This window comes from Ursus maritimus, unplaced genomic scaffold (assembly GCF_017311325.1).
Source record: "Ursus maritimus isolate PB19 unplaced genomic scaffold, ASM1731132v1 scaffold_20, whole genome shotgun sequence".
Taxonomy (NCBI): Eukaryota; Metazoa; Chordata; class Mammalia; order Carnivora; family Ursidae; genus Ursus; species Ursus maritimus.
Window position 1 is genome coordinate 33,042,774 of NW_024424453.1, and position 26,352 is coordinate 33,069,125.

Below are 26,352 nucleotides of genomic sequence, written 5' to 3' on the forward strand. Positions count from 1 at the left end.
AGGATGTAGAAAGATCAGAACTTCATACATTACTAGGGGGGATGTAAACTGGTCCAGCACTTTGGAAAACACTCTGGCAGCTCCTCAAATGATTAAATTGTAAAGTTATTATTTGATCCAGCAATTGCCCTCCTATATATATACCTAAGAGAAATGAAAACATGTCCACACAAAAGCTTGTACATGAACATTCATAGCAGCATTATTCATAATAGTCAAATGAGGGAAGCAACAAATGCCATCAATTGATGAATAAACAAAATGTAGTATATCCATTCATTGGAATATTTATTCAGGTATAAAAAGGAATGAAATACTGATACTGATACAATACGGAAGAGCCTCAAAAATGTCAAGTGAAAAAGCCAGTAACAAAAGACCACATATTATATGAGTTCATTTATATGAAATGTCCAGATGAGGCAAATATAGAGCAATCGTAGGTAGATTAGCAGTGTTTAGGATTGGCCCCAGGGTTGGAGTGTATGGCAAAGATATGAGAGTGATAGCTGAAGTGCACAGGGTTTCTTTCAGAGATGGTGAAAATGTTCTATAACTGGTTGTGGTGACAGATACACAGCTCTGAATATACTAAAAAACCACTGAATTGTGAATTTTAAATGGATGAATTATGCATCAATAAAACTGTTACAAAGAGAGAGAAAAAAGAAAGGAAGGAAGGAAGAAAGGCCAGAGAGGAAGAGGGAGGGGAAGGAAGGTGGAAAGGAAAGGGAAGGGAAGGGAAGGGAAGGGAAGGGAAGGGAAGGGAAGGAAAGGAAAGGAAAGGAAAGGAAAGGAAAGGAAAAAGAGAGTACCAGCACCAAAATCTGCAGAAAGAGTTGGGGGGGGAGAAAGTGGGATTATTTCATGGAGGGGGTGGGTCTTGAAGGCCTCTTCAGTAGAGTGACTTTTATTTCAGATGAGGTCTTCAGGAAGCGAGGGAATGAACCATATGAGTGCCTGGAGAAAGAGAGTCCAGGCAGAGGAAATAGCAAGTATGAAGGCCCTGTGGTAGGCATGTGCTTACTGCATTTGAAGGGCAGCAGGGAGGCCCAAGTAATGGAAGCAGATTGAGTGAGGAAATAGGGGGACAGGGAGAAGAGGTTCAAGGAACAGGCAGGCAGGGCCAGGTCATGTAAGGCCTTGTAGACCACCATGGTGAGGACTTCAGATTTTTACTAAATGAATTGGAGAGTGATTAACAGAGTTTTGAGCAGATGACATGCTCTGACTTCCATTTTACAAAGATCATTCTGGCTGTTGCATAGTGAACAGACTGAGGGATGGAGTGCAAAGAAAGTGTCAAGGTCAGGGAGGATGCCACTGGGTCTGCATGTTGTGCTTTAGTTTCTCTCTTACAATTAAAGAGACAGAACTCATAGTCTGGAAACTGCACAAATCATTTAAAAGCAGAATTGCCTGGAAAAAATGTGAATGAATGACCGCTCACCCAGAGCTCATAAAGCTGCTTGCTTCGAATTCCACTTCCCACATCCACTTGATATTGTGTAAGTGCATGTTTGCTGTCTGTCTCCCCCATTAGACTGGAAGATTCATGGTTGTCAGAGCCATATCCATTGTGTTCTCTGCTATATCCCTAGTGTGTAAAACAGGATCAGACACGAAAGTAGGTCCTCGAAGATATACTCATTGAATGAATCAGTGAATGAGCTGTTGTCTTCATTTTGTCACTAGTGGTTTTTATGGGTGGTAAAGACAGTAGGTGACCACCTAACATCTGTGCCTTCCTCTACCTTCCCCAGCCTCCCTTGCAATTAACTGTGGCTGTATGAATGTAGTTGCCTTGTAAAAGGAGCAGAAATAACATGCACTGAGGCAGTTAATGGCTGGAGTTTATCTTTCATCTTCTGATTCTACTGAAATGCTCTTGAAGACCATAGGTTCCAGACGGCATCACTATGAGATGGAATAGGACCACCTGACCCATGTAAGACTTTTTGAGAGTAAGAAACAAACCTTCGTTGAATTAAGCCAATGAGACTTATCTTTTGCAGCAGGAAGTTTTATTACTCCAACCCATAATGCCTTTTTCCATTTTTCACAAGTGCAGAGCTTCACAATACACTGCTAGATCATTTCGGATAACGATAGTTGGAAGTTGACCATTGTCCCTCAAGTGTAATTTTCCTCACTGCTGTCTCCTTACACAGTGAGATAGTTTACGCTTTTTCAACTATTCCCATCGCAACTGGAATCATGATAGTAGAAGAACGGCACATTTCATAATTTGCGGAAGGCACTCTGTAGTTGGACCAAAGGCCCTCCCGATAATAATGGAGGCAATCTAGTCAAGTTCTAATAAATGAGGCTGGACCTCCTCCCATAATTTTACCAGTAATTGGAGGCAAAGATGTGAAATCTTCATTCAGCTGGGAAAATGGGTTGGCAGCTGTTTGGAAGAGATGAGCATTGACTGAACTTCCTTTTAAATGTCTCTGGCTTGATTTGTTCATTTCATCTCTTTATTCTGCCCACTCAACTTCATTCTCACTTTCTTGCTAGCTGGAAACTAGTCTGCAGGATCTAGAAATAAAATGGAGAGAAAGATGGTTAGGATAATCAAGATCATGTTTTATTTTTAACACTAGACCAGCAAGCCCACTATTTTTACCCAGTAAACCCTGATTAAAAGAACACATTTTAAAGATCAATAAAAAATAGTTCATTTTAGTAGGAAATTGAACACCCAGACAGAACAAAATTCAGCTCCTGAGAACATCTCTAGAGTTCAAGGTTAATCTTAGCATCTACTATTTACCCTGTACTGACTCAAGTACTATGTAAGACTTTTAAATTATAAGAGTAGCTAACACCTTTGAAAACTTGTATGTCTTTCATCCCCACAAAGCAACTCACTCAATTAGTTTCTAAGGAGCAAGTGGTTGCTGGGGTCAGTTGGACATGGAGGTAGTGCTGGTAGCCCCAGGACTGTAACCAGGGCACAGAGGGTAATCCCATGCTGCAGTAGTACTCTGCACCCGACACTCGGCTGGGCTGCTGCTTCCTCTCACATCCCTGGGGGTACTCTGAGCCTTGGAAGCTTTTGCTTCATTGGCCTCAAAGTAATGCCACCACTGCTCTCAACACAAGTTATAATCCTTCCATTGTCCAGAGAGTTAGACATTATTGAGATCAGGTAAAGAACCTAAGGCTCATGAAGGAAAATACCTTTGCCCAGTCCCTACAGATAGCCAGTAGGTGGGAGAGCCAAGATTCCTACCAGCCTTGCCTCTTGCACATTAGGGTTCATAGCAGCTAGTCCCATTGCTTTGGTCTTTCTGGCCAGAAGAGCACATGAGACAGCAGAGCAAAAGCTTGGCCAGAGGAAGCAATAGAGAACCTTGGTAGTTCCTCCTCACAGCCTTTCCCCCATGGCCTGATTTCCTACCAACTGAAGAATGTCTACTTTTTTCCACAGGCATGTGTGTTTATTCTTTATGAATTTTCCCTTTTGAATAAGGTTCTTGGGACAAGGTTTGCTTCCTTTGCTCATATAGAATAATTGGGGGAGATGTGCCTCAACACCAAACCTAACAATCACCCACACTCCTGGGGCTCCACCTGAGTCCTGAGACCAGTGTGATTTGGCCTATGGCCACTCCCCATCCCAGAATAGGCTTACATTTTGTACCCCACACCCCTATATCCCTGTCAAGATTTTATTCACTCATTCATTCAATAAATAATTGCTTGTTGTCAACTTTGTGCATGACCCAATAATAAAGAAGAGCTGGGGACACTGAGTCTCCCTTAATATTAGAATATTCCATAGGGAAAACAGAATAGTGCTTCTCTGTGATGGTCAATTTTATATTAGCTTGACTAGGCCATTGTCCCCAGTTGTTCAGTCAAACACTAATCTTGGTGTTGCCGCAAAGGTATTTTGTAGATGTTATTAAAGTTCATAATCAGTTGACTTTAGGTAAGGAGAATATCCTCAATATTGTGGGTGGGCTCGAGTCAGTTGAAAAGTCTTAAAAGCAAAACTGGGGTTTCCCTGAAGAGGAAGAAATTCCACCTATGAACTGCAGCTCCAGCTCCTGCCAGCCCCTCTTTTTTGTTGTTGTTGTTGTTTTTAAAGATTTATTTATTTATTTTAGAGATAGAGAGAGAGAGAAAGTGTGTGCACACGAGTCGGGGGAAGGGAAGAGGGAGAGAATCCTAAGCAGACTCCATGCTGAGCTTGGAGCCCAAAGTGGGGCTCAAAGTGGGGTTCAATCTCATGACCCGTGACCTGAGCTGAAACCAAGAGTCTGATGCTTAACCAATTGAGCCCCCCAGGTGCCCGCTGCCAGCCCCTCTTGACAGCCTACCCTGCAGATTCATACTTATCTAGCCAGCCTTTACAATCACATGAGCCAAATCGTTGCAATAAATCTCTTAATATCTATCTCCTACTACCTCTGATCCTCTGGTTAACCCTGACTGATACATTACTCCTTAATACCTATGCAGTAATCTGCTTCAATCATACTCGTTTCTGTCAGCTTTCAGCCTTGTGGAGAAAAACAAGAGTAATGTCAACCCTAGCAAAGCAACTTGGTTGGCTTCATTGGTGATACCACTCACATTAAAATCTGAGTCAGGAATCACCATTTTAGCTGACTTCAGAGTTTCTGGGAATGAGTACAAAGCGAGGATGGAATTCAAAATGGAAAAATTAGATTGCCTTTCCATTGCTGGTCCTGATTTAATAAGACACCAAGAAGCCATGGGGCTTTGAATAGCAGTTCCAACAGAGTCATTATTCCCCACCAACAAAGCAAAACGTATGGCACAAAGTGTGGATTATGCCAAGGAAGGCCCTTCTTAGTTGTTTTCAGGTAACTAGTGTTTTTCCATACTAGACATTAAAGGTGGTGCCTGGCTCATATATCATTAAGACCTTCATGGAAAACAGCTAAGAAATGGTATCGTCAGTATCTGTTCTGGGCACTAAAAACCCATGTTTCCATTTCCTGGTGTATAAAATATGAGGAGTGGACTTCCCCAAGGTTTTTTTCCAATACCAGCATTCTGTGATTTTCTTTGATAAGCCTAAGAGCTTGCACTAAGAATTAGAATGGTCTTCAAAGGAAGAAGTAGTTAGTCATGGCTTTGGGTGGGCTCAGAAAATCTGGATTATGGAAAACCAACCTTATCAGGAGGCCTACTCCAATGTGTGAGGGCTATAGCTCCCTAACACTTTACAAGTCTACCTTCTGAGAAACATTTGCACAATTATGGGAATTCTCCTGAAACTGAAAACCCTGCCAATTACTGTTTATCACAGTTTCTGGATTTGCTTTTCCAGCACCAGATTGTGAGAGAAATACCTTCGTTGCTGAGACAACATTGGTTTTATCAGATTTTCAGTGAGTGAACAGTGACCTGAAACCTGGGGTCAGTATATGCAGAACCTTCTAAAAAGGAAGATCTATGTGAGGGAAAGAAAAAAGGGATCCTCCAAATTTGGATTGAGATCAGTGTGAATTGAGTAATGAAAAGCAATCAAGAAAACTGATTAATTCTTTTCCGATCCCATCCTGGAGGCACATTTGGGAAAAGGGGAGCAGTGTGCCTAAAACCAGGGAAAGGGCCACCACAGAAAGTGGCTTCAAGCCTCCAATGCCACAGATACCCCAGGGAGGCATAAATAATGTAATTTCTCATCAAGTGTTCGGCCCCAAGATCCGATTACATGATCAAATGTTCTGCCTGTACTTCAGAATGGGCAGGAGACCTCCAATCCACCTGTAGACTGGGGAAAAAGCACTTGTTTCACAGATTTTGTATAACTTGTTCCCAAATCTATATAGATGGTGTGGTAAGGAACAAAACACACATTAGTTTTAAAAGCCTCATGAATTCCTAGTGGCTTTCAGCCTTTCCACCACTCAGACCACTCAAAGTATAACTGCTTGTCCACGGAGTCCTTGTACAGCACAGTTCTTGCCTTTGAAAAAGGGTCCTCGGAGCACAATGGTTGAAACTGCAGCCCTGGCCTCCCCAGGCCGCTGCTCAGGTGGGCCCTCTTGGCAGAGGGCGGGAGAAGAGGCTCTGCAGTGCTAGGCCCTGCCCAGCCTGCGTGGCTCTGTGGGGTCCCGCCAAGCCCACAGTTGCTGTCCTGTCCACACACTCCCACGTCCCCAGTTGTCAGCAGTGAAAGACATCCCCAGCTGTCTCGGGGAAGAGCGGACACAGAGAGAGGTGCCTGGGCCTGCTTGTGTGTGCGCCTTAACTTAAAGCCCAGCCCTGTGTCATGGCACAGCGGTCTCATGAAAATCTCTCTGGAGCTTAAACTCATCTGTTTTCTTTTTTCTTGTTTTTCATTTCACCTCTTTCCTTTCTTGCCAGGCAGGCTGTTTGCATTTCCTTCAGCAGAATGTGTGGTTCCCATCTCATCCAGCAAATCTAAGGTAATCTCTGTTTTGTTTCTAAAAATGTCGTTTTCTGCTTTCTTCCCCACCCCCTGTCTTTTGTCTTCGAAAAATATGAATATTTAGCAATGTAACTTGTGGAGATTTTCTTCCTGATGCTTTCTTTTAGAATTACCCAGATCTGAGTCAACGAAACACTCATCTCTCAGTCTTTAGCTCTAATATGAAATTTAATAAAGGGGTTAAGCATACCTAACATGAAGCAGAATAGTGAGCCTTTGCAATTTTTTGCCTGTACCTCTTTTGGTATGGGAAAAACATGGCACTGAATTTTGGATATGCCCTCCTATTTCTTAAACGAATATCTGTCAAACCCAGGGGATTTCAGACACTGATACATCATGTTTTCAGTATGACTACACATGTATCTGGGAAATATCCTAGCCTTCGTGTCATAAAAGCACCCATCAATTCTGCTGCAGGTAGCTCAGTATTGTATGGTTAGACTCATTATTAGACTCCATGTTTTCCCATTCTCAAGTATTCCTGAAATTTAGCTCAATACATTAAGCTGATTATGTTGCTGTCAGATGGATTTCCTGAATTGCTGGTATCAAGTCCTTTGCTCTCTTTTCTTGACACCCAGCTTCTATTTATAGCCAACAGATGATCAGAAGCCAGGGTCAAGGGCAGTTGTTGTTTGGTCAAGCCCAGCTGTTGAACGCTGATTGGTAACTGGCAAGGTGTGGCGACGGCCATCTGGCTGTGCCAAGTCCTGATAGCGCTGCTGCCCGCATTTATTTAATTCCGGCAACAGCAATTAACTTCAACTTTGCAGAAGCAAACTCCATTAACTGTTTTGGACACCCCAGGTAGTCGAACTGGTTCCCAAGTTTAGACAGAAGTTGAAAATTAAAAACAGCACTGTCTGAAGTTGTGAGATCTACGACAGACACACTTTGCCTTTCTCTCCTATTTCAGATTCAGAGACAGAAGCGTGTATATCTCAGTCCCTTTCTGACAAATAGCACTGAGTACTTTTACAGAACATAAATGAGAAGACTGACTTCTGTAGCTCAGAGGGATGAATATTTTCATAGCTTTCCAAGTACTGGATGAAAGAGATATGTTACATCAGTCATATGAATTAGCGTGATATCAGAAATGAGATCAATGCTACAATAAATCAGGCCATGAATAAGTTAAATACACATTTCAGGGGGGAGCTGGAACTTAAGTTATTGTTTTAAATTGGTGGATTATAGGCGGTGCTATCACATGTACCTGCACCACAGGGGTTGAGGTGAGAAGAACACCTGCTCTGGTGGGTAAAGGACTGCTGGGATTGAGAGGCAGAATTCTCAGCAACATTTATGCAGATCCTGCTTTGTACTTACAAATGACTTTCACAATAATTTCAATCATCATTAATCAGCAAGCATTGTGTGAAAGACAGAAGCTATGTAATATCTCAGATCCTCGGGATCTGATATTCCCTAGTCATTTTCCTCATGGGAGGACGAACCAAGCCCAGCATCTTCTTCACCATTTTTCTGAGGGAGGTTGGAGTGGTTTCCCCTTTTCAGAGAGGAAACTGCATCCGGGTAAGTTCCTCCCTGGGAGCCAGAAGTCCCCTTGACCTCAGTTTCTTTCTTGAAATTGAAGGATCCAGGCAAGTGTGTTCCAGGGAAATGGGGCTCCTTGTCTACAGATGGTTAATTTACTCTGAGGATAAGAATTAGTAAGTTGCCTTGCTCAGACAAGTTTTATTTGAGGCTCTCAGAATTTACATTCTCAAGTTCAGAGACCCTGTTTTTAAAGGCAGCAACATGGTCTGGTGGCTGAGAGCATCCACCCTGGGGCCCACTAGGCCCAAAGCTGAATCCCTACCACTTACTCTGTGACTTTTCTTCGCCTCTTCCAACCACCATTTCTTATCGGTAAAGTGAATATAGTGAGAAATGGGGGTGTCAAGAGGCCGCCCCTGCCTGCACATCGTGTTCTGTCATGTCCTCTCCCACTCTGGATTAGCTAAATCACAAATTGCCAGCTGGGGAGCTGGGTGTGTTCCTTCTGGGTCCTGAGTGTGTCTTTGCCTGTCACGGGCTCAGATGCTCCCTTGGTGCTGAGCACAGATAAGACGGGCTGCCTGAAGCCTCTAGCTGCTCTGGCTGCTGCACACCCATTTGTCTCCCGTTACTCCTGGACAGAATCTTGCTGAAGACCACTGTATGGGTAGGTGGAGTGGGCGTTGGCCTGATATTTGTTAGTTGTGTGATTAACTTAAAGACAACTCTAATAAAATCCCAAATGTTGTCACTGTTAGTCTTTCCAGGTATGTGTAGGAAGTGATGGTGTGTCTGACTTTTGATGTGAAAAACACCACACACAAAAAGAAAACCCAAACCAGTAGAGTGTTTAATGACATATGTTCTACTATAAGGTTCTTTAGGACGTAATTCATAGAAGAGACAATACAAATGGTGTATGAATATGAAAGACTACGTTGATTTCATTGGCAGTTTTTTAAAAAACAAAATCAAAGAACAACGAAATTTAATTTTCACCTTTCAAATCAGCAGATTTAAATACAAGAAAGTTTACAGCTAGCGAGGATGCAGAAAGGTGAATAGTTCCACTCATGGTGGGTGGGAAATTTGGTACAGTCACTAGAAAGCTATTTGCCAAAATGTAACAAAATGCCTTTACAATGTTCGTATCAACCAATATAGCCATCCATTTTAAAGAAATAATATTTTTAAAAAAACGAACAAAAAGTTATATTCAAATATATCTGTTGCAATGCTATAATTTTAAATAGAAAGAATTGGAAATAAGTTCAGTATAATAAAAGGATGGCTAAATAGGCTACTTGGAATGAAATATTACACTGGCATTAAAATGAGATTTTCTTTATTTTTTTTAAAGATTTTATTTATTTATCTGAGTGTGAGAGAGCGTGAGCAGGGAGGAGGGGGAAGGGTGGGAGAAGACAACTCTCCCTTGAGCAAGAAGCCTGACAAGGGGCTGGATCCCAGGACCCCGAGATCATGACCTGAGCCAAAGGCAGACGCTTAACTGACTGAGCCACCCAGGCGCCCCTAAAATGAGATTTTAGTGATGATCTATGACCATACCTACCATTTATGAAGAGTTTACTATATTTTGGGCCCTAGGCTAAGCACTTTGAATATGTTATTTCATTTAAACCTTATGACAGATTAGCAACCTCCTAAATTAATCCTAATTTACCGATAATCTCATTTAAATTTATCTGACAAATCAGAAAATTGAAAAAAATGTTAACATGGGAGAATGCCATTTATATTCTTTTAAGCAATAATAACAAAGAGTAATAGTAATAAGCATACAAAAATGCATATAGTTTTAGCTCAACTGTATAAGGACAATAACACCCCCCACCCCCATAATGTTATGAGTAGGGATCAAAACTCCAAACTGCATAAATTGTAGGTTTGTATTGTTACAAAATTCCCGAAGTGCAAGTAGGTGACCATTCATTCCTGGTCACCTTCCATCCAAACTCATGTTATGCCAGGGCTGTGAATGTTTAGTGAGAAATGTACCAAAATATTAAGAATGGTTCTCTGCATTGTTGAATTATGGGTAAATAATGCTTCTTTGTATTTTCCAAGTTTTCTGCAATGAGCATGTAGAAGTATTGCAAAAAAACAAAATGCTTCTAAAAGTTAAAAAAAGATGGAAAAGCAATTTGTTCTACTAACTTTTTTTATAAGCGGGCAATTCCTTCTTTCTTACACTCCCTTTGGTTCTGACAGCTCAGTAATTTACGCAGGAAAGGGAAAAGGCAAAGCCCAGTGGTCAGAGGGAAACAAGAGGCGTGTCTCCCTCCAGGCTCTGGGGAGTAAGCCACGTGATGCTTGTGGCAGCATCTGCGGTCGCATGTGTTACAAGTGAAAAAAATACCACAAGGAGATTGGCAAAGCTTTGGGCATTACCCAACCTCATGTAGCCACCGAAAATGCTTAAAACAAAAAACCAAACCAAAAAAAAAACAAAAAAACAAAAAAAAAAACACCTAACAAAAGAAAGACACTAATAAGGAGTAAAGCCCCCTTTTCCATGCTAAGAGCAGAGATGCTTCCCCAAGCCACCATGTGAGGCTACTTAGGGGACAGTCACTCTCTGAAAAGAAACAAGAGGCAGGTTCAGAACCCCCTTCTGCTGTTTGTAGGATCTTTGAAGACTAAAGGAGTGAATTTGAGGTGGCTCAGCATCTCCTGAGCATCTGAGGTTCTGAGGCTGGCCTCAGAGCAGGGTGTGCCCTCCGCGCCTGCCGAAGCCCAAGCAACAGGGGAAAGGCTTGGTGTTCTAAGTACCGGGGAACCCCCCTGTGGGGTGGGATGCCAGACTGGGCTGGGCCCCACAGGAAGCGCCCCGCTTTTGTTGAGGTGGCTGTGCTTAGCAACAGAGGGCCCGCCCTTGTTTGCTGGGGCTTTCCTGCTGGGTTCTGTGACTAGGCTGGCTAAAAGCAGAAGCCTCAGAGAACCCCCAGCCCTGGCTCAGGCCTGAGGGCTTGAAGTTCAGAGAAGTCGAAGTCATTCTCCCATCCCCGGGCCCGCTGAGCAGCTGGGAGGGAGAAATGCCAAGCTCACAATGGCTCCAGATGGGCTCCCAGCAATATAACGCTAACTTCTCAAGGAGTGCCTTCACATTTCTTCAGAGCCACTGACTCATTCCTTCAGTTGACACTCAGTATTGTTATAGGCACTGGAGAAACCAAGTGAAATGAGACACCATAGCGGCCCTCCAGGAATCCAGGGAGGAGGCGGAGAGTCCAACAAGCCTCAGTGGTGGACTGAAGACCAGAGGACCGTGGGCACTCCCTGGAGAAGAATCTCATTGATGCTGGGGGGTGGGGGTGGGGGTGGGGGCAGGAGCAGGGGGAGGAGGGGCGAGGGAGGCTGCAGCTCAAGGAAGAGACAACCTGGAGCTTTGTCTTATCTTGGTACCCCTCAGACTAATAGGTGTAAGAAACCCTGAGGCTATTGCTAAAATGCGGGTTCTTTCTTATTCAACAGGTCTGCAGTGGAGCCTGAGATTCTGCATTTCTAACAAGCTCCAGGGTGATAACAATGCACTGTGGTCCACACTTGGAGTGGCGGAAACTCTAAGTGATAACTGAGAAAATCTAGCCACGTAGGGAGGTGGGAAGGGATATTTCTGAGAGAGGGTAGCCCATGTGGGCCACTTCAGGAGTAGGGAGGTTGAGAGAAGTTGAGGTTTTGTTAGATATCCATGAAACGGCCTTGGGCTTGCCCTTAATTCTATAAGTCACTCTTCAGCACTCAGCCCCAAACCTGGTTTTCTGAGAAAAACCTTCCTAACGTAAACCTGACATGTGTCCTTCTGCTTAAAGGTCTTGTTTCCTTTGTAATCCTTTCCTACCATATAGGTGATGAGGTCCTCACAGCAGACTTGGTGGTGGGTGACTAGTGGCTATGATTGAGTTTAAGTCCTAGGCTATAAACCGCCAGCTCCAGGAAGGAAGTCATGGCTCTTCCATTCCACAGCTGGCACAGTGCCTGTTACGCATGAACACCTAGTGCTCATTATATATTCAGTTTGAAATGAATGAATATTCATACCTCAGAGTGGGCTCAGAAGGAGAGGAGCAGAGCGGTTAAGAGCACAGACACAGACACTGGAGTTAGAATTCTTGGGTACAAATCCTGGCTTTGCTGTGTGCTAGCTGCATTGATCTGGGCACGTCCTGTGACCTCTCTGTGTCTCAACTTACTCATCTGTAAAGTGGGGATGATAGTAGTACCTGCCTCAGAGAGTTGTTGTGAGCCTTACATAATACATACACATTACTTCTAGCAATCGTAAACATTCAATAAATGTTACCTGTGATTTTTACTAAGAGCTTAGGTTGACATTAGCCAACCTGGCCACATATTGACTGGTATGGTTTGGTAAGGATGGGTGTATTTGTATCAAGTAGGACTTACAAGTAAACATTATTTATTTTTGCTCTGCCTGCTTTCCATGAAAATATATAATGACAGGTAACTGTATTATTTTTCATAAAATTTTCCCCTGAATATAAAATAGGAAAACACACATAAAGACAGATATAGGGGTCTTGACAGAATACATCAAGTGGGACTCTTAGGGATGAGCTGGTTTCAGAAGAACCACCTCTAGTTATTAGGGAGTGTCATGTGGGAGAATTGTATTCTATCTCCCTATGGGATCACCTGAGGTGGGCTTCTGGAATTCCAGTAGAGCATAAAAATAGGAATATTTGGTCAACAGACAGCCAGTAGGCATAGTCCTCATTGAAACGGTGTATTTCATTCGTGAGAAGGGCCAGGCACCTCATGACATCACTACTCAGTACTGTTGTGCGATGCTTACAATTTAGAGTGGTTACTAAAAAGCTCTGGGGCTGATATTGTCTATCTTTTTTGTCTGTGAGTACTCAGGTACGTACTATCCAATACAATATACAGTAGTCATATGTGGCTATTTTATTAATAAAAATGAAATAAAATTAAAAATTCAGTTGCACTAGGCCCATTCCAAGTGCTCCAAAGCCTCATGTGGCTAGAGGTTAACAAATCGTACAGCATGGATGGATAGAGAACATTCCATTGAACAGCATTGACTTAGAGTGTGTAAGGTTTTTTTACTTTGAATTGCAGATTGTAATTGAGATACCCAGAGATGGCAAAATCCAGAACTCATGCAATGAGGATGTTGCAGAATTGAATACAAAAATTAGGAAATGTAAAGAGTAAGTTTACTTTCAGACAGTAAAATTTGACTCTTATTTTTTTGTTCAACAACTATTGAATAGCTAAACACTCTATGTGTAACTCTAAACTTAGGGGCTGTGGGGAAGATAGCAAAGTCTGGCAGATGCAGTCACTGCTCCCAAATTGCTTCCCATTGAGTTGGATAGATACTAAGTATATGGAATGACGTTAAACAGCAGTCCAAGGAGGTGTGTGAGAAAACAAAACAAAACAAAACAAAACAAAACAAAACAAAACAAAACAAAACAAAACAATGAAATGCTGTGAGACCAGAGTGGGTTTGATAAAAGACACAATGCCTGACTTTGACAGGACAGGAGGCATAAGTGAAGCCAAGCCAAAGAGACAGAAATGGGTACAGCACCCTCGGAAAACAGGAAGCAGGTACTGTAGATGAAATCAAAATATTAGTAGGCAGTCAGATTGGAAATGGGGCCGTGGTCAGATTTTTGAAGGACTTGAATGCCAACGCAAGATGATTAGACTTTATTCTGCGGACAATGGAAGCCATAGAAGGGTTGTGAGCAGAAGAATACAGTCATGCAGGCAGTATTTTGCCAAGGAGAGTCTGGCCAGGGTTAAAAAAAAATACTGGACTGGAGGAAGCAGCCATCTCTGCTGGGAAACTCTGCTGGGAATCTTGTGGGAATCCAGACAAGTGATGAGAAGAATCGGAAAGAGGTCAATGAAAGGGGAAATGGAAAGAGAGGTAATAAAAAGGAAAACTTAATGAGTTTTGACTGAGCAGGAAAGAGAAGTGTGGCAGAAACATAGACAAAGCTGGTTTACTGGCTTTGGATATTTGAGGTTTAGGAAAGAACCTGTTGATTTGCAATTTGAGAGGTGGCTCCTAGATGTAACATCATTGGATCCTATATTGTGTCTCCTTGAACTGCCATTTAATGTTCTTCTATGCATTGAGTATTTATCTAACTCCAGAGCAAGAAATTTAGGTCAATGATTGCATCCGCCAGGCTGTGCTTTCTTTCCCAAAGCCCCTAGTTTAGTGCCATGCAAGGACAAAGTGCCCAGTTAGTGAACAGCTGTTCTGCAGTTCATTATAAAGTCAAACCCTATTGTCTAAACCTGCCTTTTAAATTTACTGGGGTAAAGAGAAAAAGGAATTACTTATTTGTTTTAAAATAAAAGTCCTTAGCAAATGTTTCATTATTTTGGTGAAGAGAGACGAATGCCCACAAAATGCCCGGTGTCTGCAAAATGGGGGTGCAAATTCCTCCCTCGTAGAGTGCCGAGGATTAAATGGGATGCATGCAAACTACCTAGCAGTAGTAAGCCATCAAGACGTGTCATTTGATTCTAATCTAATGAACTGAACAAGCATATGTGGGACTGAAAAACTCCATACATAATTTTATGGCACCCACTATCTCTCCACTTACTCGTTTATTGGGTGCCATAAAATAAGGGAAGTTCTGGGGTTATTCTAGATCACTCCTGGCAGAATTGTTAAAGATCTTGTTTGCTCAGTAAGGCAAAAGCCAGGGAGGGCCCAGCCCCAGAGATAATCACACACTCAGGTTTCTGGCTCACATCTCACTTGTTCCTGCCTCTTTTACTCTTTGGCTTTGAGAGCATTGTCAGAGGTGCATCGGAAGAGAAGACACATAACAATATTAAAGAAAAATTTCCAGAAAAGAACAATGCAGCCATTTGTATGTGATGTGACTGATTTTTTTTTTCATTGCATGAGAAAAATCACTGTCACTGTACTCGAATTCAACATGTCCTCTACGGCCGGAACCCATGTCAGGTTGGGACATGATACCTTACGTGAGGTCACAGCCGCTTCTCAGGGTGCCTTCCACCTACTTCTCCCTTTGTGGATCATGGTCAGACAAAGCTATTTAACAGACCCCCCAAGGAACCACTTTTACCTGAATAGGAAGTCTAAACTCCACTGCTTGGTTTCCTTCCAGACATTTCATTCACAACATGGATTCGGCCATATATTCTCATTTTCCAAGCACAGCCTTAGCTGAAGAAGTGCACTATCTACTGGACTGAAAGATCCAATACTCACTTCCCTTCTGTGTTTTGGCCACTGTCCTCACCCAGGATGACCTCTCTATTGCCCTCTGCTTTGCTAAATTTTATTCATTCTTCAAGATGCAGACAAGACCTACTTCCTCTGTGAACGCCTCTTGGTGATTCTAGCCTGTACGCATGTCATCTTTTTTCTGGACTGCGCTTATTTACAGTGACAAAAAAGTTTACCGTTCTTTGTCTCCTGTTTCTTACATGTGTTTTTCCAACCAGAATGAAGTTAGGGTTCATGTCTTGCCCTTTAAATCACATCATCAAGATTGAAGGTAATGGCTCTACGATATTTAAAAATCCTAACTCTGGTTCAGGGTTTTCAAAGTGACATCTAAGAGACTTGACCAAGGGGCAGAGGTTTCTATCTTTTTCCTCCTCCCCACCTATTCCCGTTCTTGGCTTCTGTCAGAGAAGTTTGGATTTTAGATGCTTTATGTATTGAGTGCCTTGTGTTTGAAGAAAAGATTCCTTAGCTAAAGCTTGAGAACTACAGATTCTAGTGATTAGAAGTATGGGAGTGGACTGACTCGTTATGGTGGCAAGGAGTATTCTAAATTGACCCATTCTCATTCGTGACTATCTGAAAGCAGAACTACTCCAGGCAAGTCAAGAAAAGGATGGGGCTCAGCCCTTGGGAGGTCCAGCCTCCTTACAGAAAAAGAAATTTGTTCCTTGTAGGAAACTTGGAAACACAGAAAAGTATAAAGAAAATGAAATTCAACTCTAATACCACCACCCAGTAAGAGATATTGCTAATCTTGGTGTTACTTTCCAGTTTTCCAACAATATACATTCACATGAATATAACTTGTCATAGTTGAGATCATCCCATATGTTGAGTTAGGTAACCTCTCTTTTCACATACAATTATATTACAATCACTACAAATCTTCTTAAATGTATTTGTGATGGTTCATTATGGTGGGTTGGTTTCCCAGGAAGCAGACTGGCTTGAAGGGATGCAGAATAATTGGTCCTTGGAATCAAGAGCTGCAAAAAGGAAGAGAAGGAGGCAGGAGTAGACATAGAGAGGGGTTGAGCTATGATGTAGGCCCAGCAAAGACCTTACCTAAATCCATGGGGAATTCTGGAGCAGGGATGGCTCTGCAACTGTCCTAGGTTGGAGTGAAGGGGCTGAACCTTTAAATTCCTAGGGGGACCACTGATTGGTGTCATGCTGTTCCTGGAAGGATGCATGATCTTAGGTTTTTCAGCTCAGGCTGTCTTCAAAAAGAGCTCATAGCTGAAGGCCGTCTTGGGGTAGCATTCCCAGAAACTAGGAGAATAACTCCTTCATTTCCAAAGGGGGATCTGGGCAGCACATCGCAGCCTTCACTATACCCATAATACTAACACTGTATGGCCAAGTAACAATAACGGCTGAAATTGAGTACATACCTGTGACAACATTGTGTTAGGTGATCTTCTTTAGCCCACAACTGCTCAATGAGGTGATAACTAATGCTATCCCCTAATTGGTTTCATAGCTGATAAGTGGGGGAGACAGAATTTGAACCCTAAGTCTTTGTTTTGGTAAGTACTTTAAAAGAATGTTTTCAGGTAAGAATTTGAGTTTCCTGGCAAAAAATCTTACTACATATTGAAGAGATAAGAGGTATGCAGCACTTTCCTTTCATCTTTGAAATCAACTAAAGATTTTCAGAAATGGTAGAAAATGCTAGCCCCCAGATTGGGAGCTCATAAATAACCACGCGAGGGCACGTTTTTAGAAGTTGTGAATAAAGGACAGTAGACACTATGAGGAGTTACTTACAACAATTTCCATTCAAACTTTTATTCAAAACACAGAGCAGTGACTACCAGTTGATGTGGAACCTCCAAGTCAACCTGTCCCCTTTTTGTTACTATACATGTAAATTATTATTTCTACAGGTGAGAAGGGAGGGTAATGCTAGGGTTGTAGGTGGCCATCCCAGATTCTTTTATGCAGAGCACATTTAGTGTTGTTCTTATTTTTGAAGGCTATTTCGATTAAGAAACAATAGAAGTTAATATTTTGTTATTTATATCAATATAGATGTTAGGATTTGAGGGGAGGGTTCAATGCATCTTCCATTCTTACCATTTTACTTATTTTTTTTTCCACAAACCTACCCAGATTGTTTATACTTTTTAATCAGTTTTCCTAAAAAGACAAAGGCTTTACCAATTTATTTAATTGCTCTGTTTGCCAGCCTAAAATCTTCCACACATGTTGCTTATTAATCAAAATGAATAGTGTTAAAGGGAGATCGCCTTTATTTATTTATTTATCCCACTTAAGCATTAGCACAAAAATTAAAATTCAGGGTCGGTTATTGCTGGGGAGTGTTCACAGCAATGTAATGTGGTTGCCAAGCAACCTGTGGGCGGGCATTACAGAGAGGAAGAGAAAGCTACATCAGCCTGCACTTCAATAGCAGTATTGGCTTTCATTTGAAACGTGCTAAATAACAGGGCCATGCAATTTGCCTCCTTTAGCCCAAGTTGCTTACTTTTCTTTTTGAATGGAAAATTAATCTGGTTTGGTGCTGCGTAACATTTGCAACCGTATTTCCTCTGCCAGGCATTGGGGAAAAAAACTGTTTACTACTTTGGGAAGTAAGAAAGTTCTGTTTGTTTTTTCATGTTTGTTTTTCTTTTTCTTTCCTTCTTTCTTTCTCTTTTCCTTTCTCTTTCCTCCCTTCCTTCCTTCCTTCCTTCCTTCCTTCCTTCTTTTTTCTTTGTTAAGAAAACACATTATTTACAGCCTGTTAACCCAGGATCAAGGCAAGAGATTAAAGAACTCAGGAAGGAAAGAGCATCCAGGATAGCACTTTATGAATCATAAACACCTTCACTCAACTTCTAGAAAACTATGTTTAATAGTCTTAATTTGTTACCTGCTGTTCTTGAGCTTTTGAAACACACACACACACACACACACACACACACACACGTTGATGAGTCAGAACTGCCGATATTGAGTTCCTCAAGTAAAAGAGAATGGTTCTGGGGTGTAGGGTGGGGGTGGGAGTAAAAAAAGTCCCCCAGTGGCTGAGAAAGAGATTTGAGAGCTGACCTAGGCAACAGGCAGTATTAGCAGCATTTGTCAAGAGGTCAAAGGGGGCTAGTTTCTACTGCAACTCAGAGCCAGCATATCTCCTACTCGCCATCTGCTCACACATAAGGCTTAACAGAGGCTTAACAGTGCACCTTGCACAGAGTAGGTGCTCAGCAAACATATTGGCACTGCACAAATCTTCTTGTGCAGAGCCTGGATACAGGAAATTCTCTCAGAACAGCTGCACTCACTCATGTAGCTGTAGGGGAGCGTATTTTGGGCCTCACGTAATTTCCTGTCTTAAGGATGGAGAAAATGGACTAGCAGCCAAGGCTGGCAAGCTGTTCCTGGCTGAATGTGAACCAGGCTTCAGCTCTGCATCATCAGAGCTCTCCTGTGCTTTTTCCCCTTTGGGTAATTTCATTTTCATCTGCCTGCTCTATGTTTGTAAGTGGGTTCAGGGTTACCTTCAGAATAGCTTTAACAGGATTCCCACACTTTTGCAGATTTATAAAACTTCGTCCAAGCTAAGGATGCCAAGAGACTAACTTGAAGTTCTCCTTTGGAAACACCTCTCCTTTCTTTTCTCCCTTGCTGCTGCCATTGGTAATTTTAGATCCCTGCTCTCCAGGGCTGGGCACCAATCCAGCCTGCTAACTGGGCTTCCTGCTGGCAGACTTCTACTCACCCAGTCTCCCCACTATGTCCCCACATCCTTCCTTCCACGAGCTGTCATTGGCAAAATCTTCTCCAGCTGTTTGTCCTTTCTCTCGAATATCACATTTGTCCACTGTTGCTTCATAGGACCACATCAGCTCTTTTCACAATCACAGACAACAGAACTTCCAGGTCCCTGTGACTTAAAATGGGGACCAAGCCACCTTGGTGGTCTTCAGAGGGTTCCTCCAAGGTCTAGAAGCCCTCAGAGTTTGAGAAACAGCACTGTGTAATTTTCCACTTGGATTCTTGAATTTCCCTTGCATAGTTCTTATAAAGTTGAATTTTTGAACTCCAGATAGTGTTTCACTTTGATCTTATAATGGGCAATTACAAGGAAGAGGCACAACCAGGAGAGAGAGAGAGAGAGAGAGAAGAAATGACGGCAAAGAGAAAGTTAGCCATTCAAGTAGAAGTGAACAAAAGAGAAGGAGCCTTCAGTGGAAGGGTGGAGAAAGACAGTCCATGAGGTAGGAAGCCACTCAGCACCTCCATGAGTGATCTTGGAGCAGAAAACATGCTTTCAGATGTTTAAGAGGTAATAGGAAGCAGAATAAGAGAATCTAGGATGCTGGAAAGAGAGGCAGGCCCAGTGCTGAAGGATTTAGGTGAGTCTTCTGGGGTGAGAGAAGTGCCTATTAGAACCAGCAGGTCCTGATGGGCAAGTCAGATTTTAGAACTGGGATCCCTCTTCCCCTCACTCTTCCTCCCACTTCAGACATTTCCCTTCCTTTCCCCCATCTCTTGGATATTTTTGGGTGTCTTAAGTTTCTTTTTCTCTTTCCTAAATCAATCAATCAGTCTCCTTCCCTTCTCCCCTTTTCCTCTCTTCCTTAAAAGTGTTTTGCAAGCTATAGGTGTTGACCTGTCAGTAGGTTGGGAAACCAGTGTTGAGGGTTATAATGGGCATTTTTCAAAACACTGAAATAAAATAGAATATATTGAATAATATACAACACAATAAAAATAAAATCATTAGAGTGCATCTAAGGGTAAGGGTAAATTTTTGTTTCAGTTGTGTGTATAGGTATGAATGTTTATGTAAAATTATTATCACACTGTGGATTATGGTCAAGAAAAGTTTGAAGGCTGAAGGGATATAATCTACAACTTAAGAAATCTCTTTATAATTTGATACAACTAATAACATTTTCCTGACAAGGACTTTTAAGAGGGTCAATTTCTCTCAATTTCTGCTCCAAATAAAAATAATCCTAAAGTTGTTTGTTGTTTTTTTTTTAAGATTTATTTATTTATTTATTTATTTGAGAGAGAGAAAGAGAAGGGGCAGAGGGAGAGAGACGGAGAGAGAATCTTAAGCAGAATCCCACTGAGTACGGAGCCCCACACCGGTCTTGATCTCACAACCCTGAGATGATGACCTGAGCTGAAATCAAGAGTCAGACACTTAACCAACTGAGCCACCCAGGAGCCCCAAAATAATCCTGAATTTTAAGATTACTTTGTCCTGGAATTTTTTCTCCTTGTAGATTAGCATACATGGAAAGGAAATATGTTCTCTAGCTGAAAAACTTCATAAAATCCAGAGTTTTCACAAAAATACTGATTTCAGTGTTAAAACTGACTGCCTACAGTTAATCTGCAGGCAACATCCATTTGCTGGGTGCATACCAATTCCAATGGTTAGGCTGTTGGCTCAGAGAGGGCAAATTTCATTAACCACTCTTAGATGCAGTTATGGCAGACAATGGGATGTTGACACATAATTAATTTTTTAAATAAAATATGCAGGCTTTGCCAGGGACTAAGAGAAATAAGTACAAAGGACCCAAGCCTAGCTTTAAGAAACTTCCCTCCTTGACCTCAAGTCTGTTCAGCCCACCAGGGGAAAGCATTTGGTTTATTTGATACATACTAGTTCACCAAACATTAAAATTAACTAATACACAGTCTATATGGTAATTTTACCATCCTCCCCTCCCCCAGTTTTATTGAGAAATAATTGACATACATCACTGTATAATTTACAGTGTACAGTATGAGGTTTGATTTACATATCTTATGAAATGATTACCACAATAGGTTCGGCTAATATTCATCTTGTCATATAGATACAATAAAAAGAAAAAAAAGGAAAAGATATGTTTTCTTTGCAGTGAAAACTTACAGGATTTACTCTCTTAACAGCATGCATGTGTGTATGTGTGTGTGTGTGTGTGATATATTTATGTATATTTATTTATATATATAAATATATTTATATTTTATATATGTATAAAATACATTACTATTACCTATGTGTGTGTATATAAATATATATAAAATACATTAGTGTTACCTATGTCATCATATTGTACATTATATCCCTAGTAGTTACTTATCTTATAACTGGAAATTTGTACCTTTTGACTACCCTATTACAATTTCCCCCCCTCCAACCCTCTACCTCTGATAACCATAAGTCTGATTTCCTTTCCTGAGTTTGGTTTTGTTTGCTTGTTTTTTTAGATTTCATGTATGAGATCATACAGTATTTATCTTTCTCTTCTGACTTACTTCACTTAGCATAATGCTTTCAAGGTCCATTCATGTTGCACAAATGGTAGGATTTCCTAATTTTTTATGGTTGAATAATATTCCTGTGTGTGTGTGTGTGTGTGTGTGTGTGTGTGTGTATCACAACTTCTTTATCTGTTTATTCATTGATGGACACTTAGGTTGTTTCCATGTCTTGGCTATCATAAATAATGCTACTGTGAACATGGGGGTGCAGTTATCTTTTTGAATTAGTGTTTAATTTTTTTTATATATACTCAGAAGTGGAATTGCTAGATCATATGGTAGTTTTATTTTTTTTAGATTGTATGTATGTATGTATGTATTTAAGAGAGCGAGCAGAGGGAGGAGTAGAAGGGGAGGGAGAGGGAAGAGGGGGAAAGAATCTCAAGTAGATTCTCTACTGAGCACGGAGCCCATCACAGGGCTCAATCTCATGACCCGTGAGATCATGACACATGAGATCATGACCTGAGCCGAAACCAGGAGTCGGATGCTTAACTGACTGAGACACCCAGACACCCCAGTAGTTCTTTTTTTAATTTTTTGGAGGATCCTGCATACTGTTTTCCATAGTGGCTGTACCAGTTTACAATCCAACAGTGCACACCCTTGTGTCCCTTTTGTCCACATCCATTTGTTATCTCTTGTTTATTATTATTATTATTATTATGGCTATTCTAACAGGTATTAGGTGATATCTCATTGTGATTTAATTTGCATTTCGTAATGACTAGTGATGTTGAGCATCTTTTGATGTACCCATTGGCTTTTAATATACCTTCTTTGGAGAACTGTCTATCCAGATCATTTGCCCATTTTTTAATTGGGTTATTTGCTTTTTGTGTGATTGAGTTGTATGGGTTCTTTATGTTGGATACTAACTCCTTATTAGATATATGGTTTGAAAATATTTTTTCCCATTCTGTACCATCCATTTTATCTTTACTACTCTATACACTGTAATGGTAACACATGTTTGTTGAATCAAAGTCAAACAATACAGGGTATAAAGGAAAAACTCAAAGTCCTTTTCCCATTTTATCACCAGCCTTCATGCCTCACTTCAGAAGACAACATCAGTAACTTTTTGGCCTTTATTCTTCTAGATACAGGGCAGTGTTACTCAGACTTTATTATGCACATGAATCACCTGGGATCTCTTGTTAATCACATGTTCTGATTTAGCAGGTTGGGTGGGGCCTATAGCTCCACATTTCTAATAAGGTGCCAGGTAATGCTGATGCTGCTGGTCCAGATACCACACTGAGAAACGAGGACCATACTGCTTCACTGTCCAATACAATAGCCACTCAGCTATTTAAATTTAAATTTCTTGAAATTAAATAGAACGAAAAATTCAGGTCCTCACTCACACTAGCCACATTTCAAATGCTTAGTAGCCATATGTGGCTTTTGGTTACTGGATTGGACGACAGAAATAAAAAACATTCCCATTACAACAGAAAGTTCAATTAGACAACATGGGGCTAGACCTCTCAATAGGCCAATATAACACATATGTATATTTTGCTGTGGTGTTGAAAAAGGAATGACTAAATTCACAGATAAAAAATGAGTTTTAAATAGGGAAAGCTGGATAATTGTGGAACTGCAGTAAGTGCCTCCCTGTGGCTATATGTTAAACTCAGTCCCAGAAAGGAAAGGGGTACAGTGTGTGAGAGCAACCATGTTTATGTGAGTGTCCCTGGGAGACACCAGACCAATGGAACTTTTAAGTAACCACTGGCCTCCTACCATTCTAATTAATCTGTTAATCAGACCTGTGATTTGGGAAAAAGCAGAAGCTCCTTCTTGGACTAACTACTTCATACTTAACATCCTAAGGAAATAATCTCTTATAACAGACTGATATACAACAGGTTATCACAGTGTAATTACAATAATGAAAACATTGAAACAATGTGCAATAACAGGTACTTGGTAAACAGGTCATGGCACTGTGTGACCATTGAAAATCAGGTTTCCTAAGAATATGTACTGATGTGGGAGCATACTTAAATGAGAAATGAAAAGCTATCTCCAAAATTGTGTCTTTTTTCTGGGTGATGGGATTGTGGGTGATTTTTATATTCTTCATACTTTCCTATATTTTCCACACTGTTTATAATGAACATGTTAGTGGGTTTTTTTCTCTTTACCTCTAAGTTTTTCTGCATGTATTTTCTAAGACCAACCATATAGTCTTATATAACCACAGTAAAATGATTGAACTCAGGAAACTTAACATTGATACAGAATTATTATCTAATCCATGATACATACATTTTTATAGCTAACATGCCCCATGCCCATCCAGGATCAAAGCCAAGGTGGCATGTACTATATTATTTCTTAATTATAAAAAAAATAATAAACTACTTGAAAAATTTTAAATCAGAAGGCATTTGAATGTAAACAACTGTCAGGGCAAAGGAGGGAGAGTATTCTCTTACAGGCTGCCTCTGATTTTTCCTGCTTAAATCATATGTATTATCTTTTGATGACTGTCAAGTGTTTTTATTGTTGTATTTTTATTATATGGTGACATATAGTATGTGGCAAAGCATATTAAGACCAGGTATGATTTTTTGGTGCACATCTGATAAAGTTTTTATTTTATCGTGAGTGAAGGATGAAGATCCACTCATTTACTTGTTCGATCACTCATTCATTTAACAAGAGTTGTTGAGTACTTACTATGATCTAGACAAAACACAGGCCTTGAAATAAAATTATTTTCAAATTGTAAACTGAAAGCTCAATATTTGTAGCCTATCATCATATTGGTAGAACTGTCTATAAACCATCTTTGGCCAACAATTAGCTATCTGTTGCTTAAGAAACACACACACACACACACACAGAATAAGATCCCATGGTCTCAGGAGGATGGATTTAATTTATACCCATATAGTCTTAACTAGGTGAAACTATACATCCTGATAAATGCTCAGGCAAAAGGACTCACTCACTTAAATCAATTGCTTCTATGAAAGGAATATTCTCATTTTTCAGTTACACAGATTTTATTCTTAGAAACCATGTAAGTATTTAGAAAATGGCCATTAATCAACTTATTGAGGTATAATTTTCTTACAATAACATGCATAAATGTAGTATAAATAAAGTGTATCATTTGATGAGTTTAGACAAGTATTGATACGAGCGTGTCACCACTCAATCGTGATGCTGAATGTCTCCATGAGCCAGTAGTGTTCCATCACGCTGCTCTAAAGCCAAACACACCTCCCACTTCATCCCCTCATCCTTGCCCTAGGCAGCTAACGACTGCTCTGATTTCTATCACCATAAAGAAGTTTTTCAGGTTTTAGAATTGTTTATAAATGGAATTACACAGTTTATAGTCTTTTGTGTCATTCACATAATGGATTTGAGAGTAGTGTCAGTATTTTGCTCCTTTTTATTATTGGGTAGTATTCCATTGTGTGAAGATACCAGTTTCTTTATTCACTCATGTGTAATGAACATTTGGATTGCTTCCAGTTTGGGGCTAATTATGGGTAAAGCTGTTATACACATTTACATACATTTCTTGTTATGGATATATGTTTTAATTTCTCTTGGATAAATACCTAGAAGTGCAATTGCTGGGTTATAGGGTGTATAAACATTTAACTTTATAAGATACTACCAAATTATTTTCCAGAGTGATTGTACCATTTTACATACTCGCTGACAATGAATGAGAATTCCAATTTCTCTACATCCTCATCACCATTTGGTATTGTTAGTCTTTTTACTTTTATGGATTCTAGTCCGTGTGTAAGTGGTATCTCGTAGTTTTAATTTGCATTTCTTGGATAACCAATGATGTTGATTATCTTTTATTTCTGAGCTCAGTTTTATTTGTATAACTTGTTTTGAAATGGCTATTCTACTCTTTTGCTTATTTTCCCCCACTGCATTGCTTCTTCTCATTGAGTTGTACCAGTCCTTTACATACCTTGGATACAAGGTATTTGTCAAGTATCTATATTGCTAATGTTTTCTTTCAGTCTGTGGTTTATCTTTGCATTTTCTTAACAATGTCTTTTGAAGAACAGAAGTTCTTAATTTTGGTGGAGTATGGTTTCTTACTTTTCCATCTATGGTTAAAGCTTCCTATTTCTTAAGAAATCTTTGCTGACTCCAAATCATGAAGATATTCTCCTCGAGTCTTTCTTCTAGAGGTTTTATAGTTTTAACTGTTATGCGTAGGTCTGTGATTCATTTTGAATTAATTTTTGTATAGTTTGTGAGATAAAGATTGAGATTCAATTTCTTCCATATTTGATATCCAGTTATTCCAACATCATTTGTTTAAAAGATTATCCATTCTTCATTAAATTGTTTTGTCACTTTTTTCAAAAATCAGTTGATTGTATATGTCAATTGTATAAATACAGGTATAGTTAAGCACTGGTATATTTAAGTATTGATATATTTTTGTATTTTTTTAACCTAAATTTATAGCAACATCAAAAACTACATCATGATCTGTTATTTTACTAGCCACAAGAAATTGAAGTGAAAACCTTGGAGGTGACTCATCTCCGATTTGACAGGCTGATCATGAATATTTGTGAGCTTTGTGCCTCTGTTAGGAAGACAATAGATATAACCCGTGACATTTGTATTGTTTTATTGAATTATTTTATATTATTAATTTATGTACTTACATATGAATTTTAAGGATTTTTATTGAATAATACCTTTTTAAATTGAATCAGAGTATGCATTTTTAAATTTCAGCTATTTTATTTTCCTTAAAATTTAAATTTAGCCAAGCTTTCAGAAAAATTGTAGACTGGGATTGTTTTGGTGTTTT